General features: G+C 42.7%; 1 pseudogene; it reads left to right on the top strand.

Annotated features, from left to right (window-relative positions):
* The first annotated feature begins 800 nt into the window (after positions 1–800).
* LOC142430509 (geranylgeranyl pyrophosphate synthase pseudogene) lies at positions 801–11,052 on the top strand (annotated as a pseudogene).
* Positions 11,053–11,752: the final 700 nt, after the last annotated feature.

Below are 11,752 nucleotides of genomic sequence, written 5' to 3'. Positions count from 1 at the left end.
ACCAGCAGAGACTTTCCCAAAAGTAGAGGGAGAACAAGCAGGTCAACTAGCAGTCAACTTTCTGAGATGGGAGGGAGGAATGGGCAAGTTACATAGCAGCTTACAAAAATGGAATTGCTCTTACTAGTCTGCATCAATAATAAAGTTTAAAATGTTTTACCACACTAAGGTTTGACACCACTCATTTACTGAATTAGAATCTCTTTATATTAGAATTACTGAATTAGAATCTCTTTTTTACAATGGGGAAATCCAAGCACTCAGTATTGGTCACCTGGAATTCTTTGGGCCAGAATTTGCTGAAGGGAATAAGCAAATGCTTTGGAAAGAATACACATGAATTTCAGTAAAATCCAGGGGTTCAAGCACAGGACACTGGCTTTTTTATTTGGAGATAATTGAGTCAGTTCCCTTTTCCTATGCACACTGACGGAGCATCACTTGATCATGTTCATTTTACCAAACTCCCATCTCACCATCTGCTCTTGGTGGTTTTCTGACCAACTTAAGCTTCTGACCATGATGCAGCTGCACAAGAGTTCAAGGAGTTCAAGCAACACCCATCTCTGAATTTGACTGCCATGATTGTCTCAGATAATTTCATAGCAGTGATTGACAGGGGTCTCCTTAAGTGACACCCTCATGATATTATCCATGTGCACATAACTTTCCTAACAGATTTCGTACACATGTTCTCAATGAGCTCCTGAGTGCTCCCTGCATTCTGGAGAAGCAATACATTGAGCTCTTCTAGACTCAGATTTCTGGGTTCTTTGTGGTCCCCATCTCCTGGATTAGGCATGGTCAGTCACTTAGTCAAGGCACACTGTATGTCTCAAAATTCAAAAGGTGGCAATGATAAAAAATCTGTCCAAGGAATATGCAATGATATTTTCCCTGGTTGTCTATTGTTGTACATTAAATAGACATACAACACTGCTGCTTAAAATTACAAGAGCCTTTTGCTTTTATTCGTTGCTTGAGTTCCCCTTTTACTCTCTTGATGCCATAAATGTCTGATTTTAGAAGGTCACCCTCATCTACGTTGTCTTCTTTGTGTGTGCTTCCTTTGCTCTGTTTGACAGCGTATGAACACCCTGCAATGGGACCACTTAGGTGTATCCCTGCTTCCTTATAGGTGGTCTCTATAGCTCTGGAATTGACATTAGGTCTTTGATAATGTTGTGTTCCTATTTGTACATGAGCTGAGGTTTCAGTTGTCTTTCATGCTTCTGAGGGTGACGAACCAATTGTGCCTGTCCCATTGTTGAACAGAATGTCACTCTCCCTTATAATGTCCCTGTGGCCTTTGGTGAAGATCAGTTGTCCATTGTGTAGATGGATTATTTATTCGTTTTCTATTCTGTTCCATTGATAATTGTACCTATCATTGTATGAATGCCAGGCTGTTTTGACTGCTGTGACTGTGTAAGAGCTTTGAGGTTAGCTTGTATGAATGAGACCCCTACCTTGATCGCAATCTTTTTGGGTCCCTTGATTATCCTAGGATTCTCCATATAAAATGAGCATCTATTTTCCCATTTCTTTAGAGGATTAAGTTGTCATTTGGATCACAATTACATTGTATTTAGAGACAGTATTATGTAGTTTTGACAGTTTTTGCTATTGAATGTCCTTTTCCATGAATATGGCATATTGAGAATGTGAATGTGAACAGACTTGCATTGGGAGGCATAAACATTCCTGAATCATGTCATCTTGCTGAACAAGAGACACAGAAAATAGATAAAGACAGAAAGAGACTTCGGACCAGTGCTGGATCTGACCTGCACACTTCCCACTGAAGAAAGGAGCCACAGTCTGCTTTAATGTGGTTTATTCCCTACCTAGCCGCCTGCATAACCCTAACTTGGAACTCAATGTAAGAATTGGGGAATTCTATGGAAGCCTCTGCTCTCAGTCTGTCCTTTCAGCAGCACATCACCGTCTTTCTCTTTAGGCACCATTTGGAGAGTTTGAATAACCCATCTTTCTGATCCAATTCAAAATCTAAACTTTGGCAGCACCCAATCGCTCCACTTCTCTAAATCTCATTAGATTTGGAACTCTGAGTTTCCTTGACTATCTTCTGGACCCTGATTCTGAGAACCACATGGCTGAGAAATTTTCGTCCACACCAAAGAGACGGATTTTTTTAGTTATAATACAACCATTGTAATGTAGAACAATTCAGGGATAGGCACTGCATGGTATTAAAATAGAGAAATTCTCTGAGGGAAACAAAAAGATGGAGAAGAACACCAATACCACAACAGGAAAGCAGTCCTGAACCTCCATCTGCACTGGCTCCTGGACCTGAGACCTATGCTCTGTTGGTATTAAGCGCCACCTTGGGGTCTGTTTTTTCCCTGCAGGGGAGGCTTGTATCCTGGTTGAATCTGAATTCTCCTCACTGTGATGGTAGCACAGTAATACAAAGGTATGTCCTAGAATTTCAGGCTGTTAGTGTGCAGGTACAACATGTTCTAGAGATTGTCTTTGGAGATAGTGAATTGACCCTTCACAGAGTCTTTGTATTATGTACGACCACTGTCCCAGGTACTGATTCTTGACACCGACTGCAGGTCCTTCCCCAGAGCCTGGTGGACCTAGATCATCACATAGCTACTTTAGGACAAACTAAGGGTTGCATAGGAGAGTTTCCGAGACCCCCTCAGGCTTCCCCAAGGTGCCTCCATAGTCCACCAGCTGCACCTCACTCTCGACGTTCGCAAGCAGAGATTTCCTGGGCAGGAAAACCATCAGACATATTCACCGTGTCTCTCACTCACACCCAAGCACACAAACTGGTTCTTGACAAAATCACGTGTTATAACAGCAACAAGGAAAAACCCCTTTCAGCACAGACTCCATGCTGTCTGTGTTGTGCTCAGTCCTGATCACTGAGTGGGGACTCCTGAAAATCCAGGAGCATTTCCAGACCTGCAGAGTTGGGACTGCGTTGGCTTTCCTCAGCAGAGGGAGGGGTGGATTTGCATGCCCTCCCACTACATAGCAATAAATGGAGTTGCATGACTTCTGAGATCTGAGGACTTGGTTCCTAGAACAGATCTGAGTGTTTTAGGTGTGAAGGGCACAATGATAATGTCATTAATATCATGTATTATGTGACTTTCTATAGTCAATTGTCATCACACATTAATCCATTTTATTTTCTATTTACACACAAAAAGTGTGTAGATTGTATATCTCTGATTGATATGAATAATACTATAAACAGAAATGTAAAAAGTGTATTTTTATAACTTTGAGGAACTCACAGTGTGTTCCATCTTAATATCCTTTTAAATTTTGGAACAAAAATATTTGGGAAGAGGCATGATCAGGGTTTTAAGGTGGATGAACAAAAGTTTCCAATTTAAATTCCCAGGACATCCATTGCTATCCTTGAAAAACAAGGAGGTACAAAGTCATGATGAATTTTAAAAATAGTAAATAAATACTTGGCCCAACTTCTTTTTCTCACAGTGCAGTTTTATATCTTCTTACAACTTTTTCATAGAGCCCTGGTCATCACCCTGAAACCTGTTTGAATTTCTACACGATAACCCCATAAAATAGGTATCCCAACAGAAAATCGACCAAATTATTGGGCAATTAAAACATCTTCTTCCCACTAAAGCACTGTGGCCTGAATGAAGGCAAGCTTGGAGTTCACGGTCATGTGGTGGTGGTGGTTGTGAATAGGTGCTACTGAGTCAGTTCTGACCCACAGTGACCCTATTCACAGCAACAGAACAGTGTCTGATACTGCACCGTCCATATGCAAGTTCCTTTGTCTTGGGGACAGATAATTAAGGACAAATTGGGGAGAACTTTTTTCATAAACTGTAAGAGGAAAACCCAGCACTTTAAAATGCATGGTCTAGGAGAAATGACAGAAAAAGTACCAAAAATATAATGAAGCATTTCAAAATATGCTTATTTGTCTTTTTTAATTGACAGAAGCTCAGGCTTTGCTTCTGATCTGTTGCAAGGCAACATCGGAATGGTGTAGGATCATTCTATGGATGCCTCCTCTTCATTTCAGAGAAGATTGAGTTGGGACAAGCAACTGCAGGGCGTATCTCCCGAAGGAAGCACAGAACTACATGCTGAGATTTTCATGGCAAAATGTGACTCAGCATGCTCAGTGCAGAGTATAGGGGAGAATGCCACATTTTGGGGAAAAAAAAGTGGCCTGAAAATTCTTAAGGATGAGATATGAAAAGAGTGACCCAAGAGGGGAAAAAAGTACATTATGGTGTGGCAGGGGGCAGGGGGCAGGGCTGTGTCAGGTTGCTGTGAATCAGAACTAGATTCAGGAAAGTACAGGAATGAGCAGTTCGTTGTTTTCTGTGTCCTTCACCTTAGGACCTGCAATCAGGGAAGGTGTTACTGTGATGGATTCTTCCAGTGCCTCTCATGTTGAAAGTCAACGTGGTAAGACTGTGAGGAGGAATAAATGTAGGGAGAAGGGAACATGAATATCCAGGGGTGAGGAGGAATCCGTTGTTCTTGGAGTAGAGCAGAGAGGCAGCACGTTTGTGAATGGTGAGGCGGGGACACGAGTGGAGTGCTAGAAACTGTGATAGGGGAGGGAAGTCAGTCTTGGAGAGGTATGCTATCACAACGCTGCTTGGAGAAACAGCAGTCTGGTTCATGACTCCTGGGGACCAAGTGGTCCTGTGACCAAAAAGATGCACTTCACCCAAGCCAAGCATTTTTAATGACCTCCTATGCATGCTAAAGTTGCACATGGAAAATGGAAGACCAGAATGGAATTGACACACTTGAATATTGATGTTGGTTAAAAATATTTAAAGTACCATGTCCTAAAAAAAGAATCCATAAACTCATCTTCAAAGAAGTACAGCCAGAATTCTTTTCAGAGGAAAGCATGGTGAGGCTTTTGGACATGTTATCTGACAGACTTGTCTTTGCAGAAGGCCCTCATGCTTTGTAAAGTGGAGAGGCAGCGAAAGGAGGAAGACCCTTGAGAAGATGATGGACACAGTGGCTCCAACAACAAGAACAATTTTGAGGATGGCACAGGCTTGGAAAGTGTTTCATTCTCCTCTACAGTGGGTGGAGAGGAGTCCGAACTGATGGACAACTTCTAACAACAGCAGCAATATTGCCGTGGGTTTGTGGGTGAAGGTTCTGATCGATTTATGTGCCCAGGAAGAGTGCCTATCATATGAGAACTCTCGCTGTAAAAGGCCCTGATGCCCTTGGGATGCCCAAATTACCATGTTCTTCAAGAAGCTGTCTTTTTTGGCGAATGGGGGGCACGTGTCAATGAACAACCAGGACAGACAGCAAGGGCTCTTGCTGCTCTCATACCTTCCCCTGCAAACTCATCCTGTCCTGAGCCAGAAGAGTAACTTGTGGACACTGGGTCAGCCCATGGTACAGAGGGCACACACCTCAACCTAAGGAGCAGATTTGACTGAGGACAGTTCTCTCTAGAAGAAGGCACAAACCCAGCTGTAGGAGGTGGATGCTGCAGCCTGTGAGAAACCTCTGGGGTGCAGGTGGAGGCAACAGCAACATCTGCCAACACCTGGTAAGTTACTGGGAAGATAGTTGAGAGATAACTTTATTCAAAAGGATCTAGAAGAACAGATTCCAGAACTTTCTTTCCTTGGTTCATTCAAACTTAATGGTGAAATGTGTAGCCCAATACAATAAAGCACATTTTAAAACTACAATTATTGACTTTTGAAAAATGTACATTTTCCCTCGAGATTTTATGTACCAACATATTGAATGGATATCATCTTAGTTCATATCAGTTCTTCATAGATTCCTTATCAACTGGGCAATCATGTAATCAGGATCATTAACTCTGCTTCACTGGCTACTTGAAATGTTGGACTTGGAAGGCTTGCAAAAGAGGTCCTGGAAGCTTATAATGTCGCCGAGTCCATGGGAAAATGCCCTTGGAATGACACTGCCTGGAGTGACTCGAGTTATTTGAAGAGAACTTTATAAAGTTGCCTCCAAGGAACCAAACTGTTTATTGGGAAGATGGAGGGATGAGGTCAAATTCACATCAAAGATTGCTGGTGGTACAACGGGTCAAACATGGGCGTGGTAACTATATGTGTTTGTGGTTCAAATCTGTCAGCTGCTCCTAAAGAGAACAGTGTATCATGGTGCTTCTTTTGGAAAAGCCCTTTCAGAGAAGCGGGGAAGCACTGCTCTCCCACCCACTGGTGTGAGACAGAAATGACTCCATGGCAGCGGATCAGTGGGAGGAAATGGACTTCGGACCAATTTCTGCATGTTTAATACAATGGCAGAGATGTAAACTCATTAATTTATTTTTAATTTTACCAGTAAAGATAATAGAAAGACATACCTATATAATCTCCCCCAAACCATTACCTCCCAGCCTTTCCTGATTTTCCCTTGAATTATAATGGCACATATTAATCATCAAACACCAATATTGATACATTTTTATGAATTAAAATCTATTATTTGTTTGGATTTCCTTAAATCTTACATAAGGTACTATCCCTGCCATAGGATTCCATACAAGACATCATATTACATTTAGTCATCATGCCCCTTTACCTTGCTCTCTATTGTGACAAATTCTGAGAAATTCCTTTCTATTTTTAAAATTGTCTTGACAGCTCTGACGGTGTTTGTCAGGTTTCATTTTGTTTTTTGTTTGTTGTTGTTGATTTGTCTTGGAGAATAGCCTGATTGGAAACTGTCTATGTTATTGTGACAGTATATACACCGTCACAAACTTATCAGTGACCTTGATCACCTGGCTGAGGAAGGGTTTGTCAGAGTTCTGCATTATGAGAATGCTCAATGATGCCCCAACTAAGAAGTACACTATTGAAGAAACCAGGTTTTATTTTATTATATATATAATAATAATAATATGATAGATATCATATAATTCAATAGTTAAAACATTCAGCAGAGTTGTACAATTGCTATGATGGTTTCCAAACATTCTTTTCCTGCATGGCCTCCTTGACATTGTCTCCCCTTTACCCCCTCCACCATTGTACCCCCTCCTCCTTGCTGTCTCTATAGGTTCATCAATCTTAGGATGCATATAACAAAATATGGAAAAACATATAACACAAATTCAAGAAGGTGACCTCCAATGACATAACACCTCTGAGATACATTCTAATATGGACAAGCAGAAACCAAAGCAAATACCACAAACCAAAAATAAAGAAAATGTAGGACACCAGATAAGGGTCGGCCTCATCAGTAGAGCAGGCGGAATCTACTGACAATGTTGTAACTGTTCAAGCCAGATTGACGTTTTTGATCCTTTATACTCATCTCTCCAAAGCCCTCTGTTAGGTAACCACTTTTCTCCATGCCTCAATTGTAGATGGAGGGACTTCTCCAGAGACTTATTTCCTATGAAGTTCCACAAATGAATCTTGGGCTACCACTCTCAACCATCACAATTTAGTCTTTGATACTAGATCCTCCTTCAACTTCAGATTAAAAGGTTTACCATCCTTCAGTGATGATGGTGTGCTTCCTCCATGTAGGCTTAGTTGCCATCTCACTTAGAGGGCCGCTTGTTTGGAAACAATCCTTTAAGACCCCATATGTGAAGAAAACAGATTGGAAAGTTTTGTTTTTGCTTGTTATTTTGTTTGAAATAGAAGTTATGAAGGCAGGATGGGGGCAGAGGGCTATGAATCACTGTTTGTTCAAAGAGGGAAAAAGATGAGCAGAGCAATGGGAAAACATAAGAAAAGCAAGCAGAGCACAGAGCTGGTGTGATTTTCTCCTAACACCGGCTCCGCGCACCTGGGTATGAGCTCTGACACTTGGGCTCTGGGCACAACCTTCAGCCTGAGCCTTCGTCAGACTGCAGGGTAGTCTTGTGTCTGGGCTCAAACTGACTTCCCCTCCCCGTGTTTCTTACACAATAATGCACAGCTGTGTCAGAAGTTAGTGAATTCACTTGAAGGGAGAATTGGTTCCTGGCTGTGTCCCTAGAGACGGAGTTGCTACTCTTACTGCAGCCCCTTCCCTGTGCACTAGCGGGTCCACTCCCAGCAGTAACCACTGGTGGTGATGGAGAATCCAGAGACTGTGCACGTGAGTGACAGGGTCTGTGAGGGCTTCACCAGTCCGGCCCCTGACTCCTGCAGCTGCACCTGGGACAGAACACCTGGGAACAAAGAAAACCACAGTGAGTTCCAGACAGACCTACCGTGCCTTGTTCTGATCTCTAAAATCAGGGACGATCTCACCTGGGGCTGCAGCCAAAGGGCAGAGAGGGAGACACAGCCACACCATGTTCTCCTCTTGGAGGATCTTGCCTTGCTCACAAACTCCAGTCCTCACTGAAAGCGGCAGTGACCTGCCCAAGCTAAAAACCCTCCTCTCTCCATGGCCGAAAGAGTTTTTTGCAGGTGGGGGTTCGGAAGTGATACAAAAACATTGTATAAAGAGGACTCTACATCAGCTGCCTTTGAATCCAGTTGTTCCTGTGTTTCCCTGGTCCTGACAGAGAGGAAATTGAAGTGGACCACATGTAAGGAGAGGTGGAAATCCAGAGGAAATGATCACCTCCCAGTGCTTCCATTGCTTCTCCTCAAGTGACGCTGGGGGTTGCCTAGAGGATGCAAACACTCAGTTGGGAACCACTACGGATTGTAGCGCACATCCAATGACATTGTGAATGTCACACATGAGGAAGGAAGCCTTGCCCGGGAGAAATGGCCACTCTCCACTCAGATGCTCCTGCACTCCTGGGTTTGAGAAAAGTTTCCCCAGTGCGAGAGAGAGCTCTGTGTATCCCTGTGACCTAAGGACAACGTTCTTTCCTTGTATACAGAAGAGACTAACTTCCTAAACTCTTATGGATAGGACAATATCTTACTTATTGTTCACTATTGAACATATCTAGGTTCTACTATCCATTGTAATAGCTGCACAATTCATGGACAAGTTTTAATGCGGCAGGGACAACTCATTGCTCCAGAGACAACAGGCCTCAAAGGAAGCCCCTGACATTGCTAGCACACCCTCCACAAATATAACCTCACCTGCCTTTTTTAGCTGCTGTCCTCCACTGGCCTGCCAATCCCCAACAGCCTCCTGTGAGTGACCCATTTCCTGTAAAAGTCCTCAACACCCCAGGTGTGAAGGCTCATTTTCTGGATACAGACACACTGCGACACATGTGGGCACAATAAAGTTCTTCCTTTTTGATATAACCCGTGGCAACTCCTTCAGAGCAACTCCAGTAAGAGTAGTGCCAGTGGAAACGTCACTGAGTTCTTTATGAGGACATGTAAAGTTCAGTCAAGTCTGCTGATACATGCCGGAAGAGCATACCACTCTGTTATAAATATCAAACGGAAGGCATTCCGCTCAAGCACCTTGCAGCACCCAACTCCAGTAAGACTCATCCGGGAGGCACTCGGCACCAGTTTCCAGGGTTAGTGAGCCCAAAGTTCTGAAGGAACACCCAGAGACACTCGAGTCCATTAAGCAAGCCTCCTGCCCAAGAACAGTTATGTTAATTTACTCTGTGGATTGGGAAGTGCATCACGGTTCCACGCTCAGTCTCTGATGGAGTAGCTGTCATCTGGATCAGGGAGTCCACTGTGCAGGGATCGTAGGACTGGAGAATTTCAACCATCCGTGACTCCTGTGGGCAATGCCATCCTTCCTCCTGCTTTTCATGTGGTTAATTTTATAGAAAGTGGGATCCTCTCTAGGGAATCCTATTCTGAATTACTCAGGTGAACCCCATCAATATCGCCCCCAAACCTTCCTAATAGACCCAAGCAGGGAAAGGTCATTTGTAGGAGTTAGAAACGTTGTCTGGAAGAGCTGCATTAAAGATTTTACTTGCCCTGAAAATGTAAAGAATTTCAAACATATTTTCCTAATGACAGCATCCAGGAACCCAGCTTTCTGTGTTACAAAGTGTGGAAAATGTATTTTGAAATTAATATATTTCCAAAGTAGGATAATTTTGATCCCATCCTTCCAAATAAATGAATTATTAGTAAACACCAACTTCAATAAGAAATATGTTTTAAATAAAGTAACTTATTAAGAACAATTACATTGGGGACTGGATGATGTATTTTCTTGCACTGAGTAAGGTGGTGTGGCTGGCACCTGAGGGTGGAGAATTGTATGAAGTAGGGCAGGGAGTCAAATCGGGGTCAGAGGGAACTGTGGTCTAAGCTGTGAAGTGAGAACTTACTCCTGAGCACAGCTTCTTCCAGACCCGTACCGAGCAAGCCATGATACCCACATTAAACCATCTGCTCTGAAATTATAAAACAGTAACGACTGCTCAAGAAAGAATCCAAAGAATTCTTCTAGAACCCAACTTACTTCAGTTACCAGGTAAACAAGTAAAAATCAAGCTTTCTGAAGCTTTTAATCATTGACTGAAAGTTCCAGAAGACAAACTACAGGTTATTAGTGAAGTGACCAAAGTGTTGCATAAAGCCAGTTTGCTCACTGATGATAACAAAGACAACGGAGAACTTAGACCTGGCTTGACAGTGGCTCACAGTATCAATAAAATTCCTTTTGTCACCACTTGCTATTTATGTATATTTTATTTCTTTGAGGAAAGTCTTGACCCTTGATCACTCAGATACAGGAAAACAGGGAAACTTTTTACCCACCATCTTTTAGAACTCCATCAGGAACAAGATCTAGACAATGACCCTTGGAGGGACAATTGCTCTTGTCCCACTGAAGAGGAATATAAAGCCATGGTCCCACAAAGGACCAGTGGGCCCTTTAACAGGAGGACTCTTGCAATTGTTCTCAGATTACAAAGAAGACGTAAAGCCTCTATATAATATACTTGGGCTCTTTTTCCAAATTAGGGATGATTATGCTAATGCACACTCCCAAAACTATAGTGAAAACAAAAGCTTATTTGAAGATCTAACTGAAAGAAAACGCTCGTTTCCTACAGTTCATGCTATTTAGTCAAGGTCTGGAAGCACCCAGGTACAGAACATTTTGCACCAGAGAATCAAAAACATAGATGTTAAGAAATACTGAACCTCCCTGCCCTACTTCATACAATTCTCCACCCTTGGGTGCCAGCCACACCACCTTACTCAGTGCAAGAAAATGTAGATTCTTTTGAATAGATTCAGAATACTCTGAAAGAAGGGACTAGGAAAAGATAGTGGAACACACACCCTGGCCCAGCAAGCCTTGAGGACAATATCCCCACTCACAGCAACCAATCCACAGAGAGGACCCTATGGCAGGACCCACTATGTGATATAGCATCCCTTATTGACACATAGCTCTACAGGAGACAACACTGGAGACACAGTGTTAGAATTCGGCCCTATCTGACTCCACCACACCGAGGCAAAACACTGAGGGTATGCAATAGACCAGCAAGGGGGCCAGAGCAACAAAGTCTGGAGGGAATACCAAAAATAGACTTTGGTGCTAGGGCATAGCACCCCATCAGACTTGACCAGAAAACACTCCTAAAGGGCAACAAACAGTCCTTGAACATAGATAGGCACTTTTTTGTGTGGTAATTGTTTTTATTGTTGTTGTTTTGTTTTCTTTTGTTGCTTTGTTTTCCTCTGTCTTGTTTTTGTGGATGTTATTATCTCCGCAGGTCTGTCTAAATAAGATAGGCTAGATTAACAATCTGGAGAAGAAAACAACAGGACTGTCAATTCTGGGAGGACTTGGGAGAGGGGGAGGGGGTGAAAAGGAAGTGGTGTTAACAAAC

This window comes from Tenrec ecaudatus, chromosome 17 (assembly GCF_050624435.1).
Source record: "Tenrec ecaudatus isolate mTenEca1 chromosome 17, mTenEca1.hap1, whole genome shotgun sequence".
Classification (NCBI taxonomy): domain Eukaryota; kingdom Metazoa; phylum Chordata; class Mammalia; order Afrosoricida; family Tenrecidae; genus Tenrec; species Tenrec ecaudatus.
Note: the sequence above shows the minus strand (reverse complement) of the source record. Positions and strands in the feature narration are given on the sequence as shown.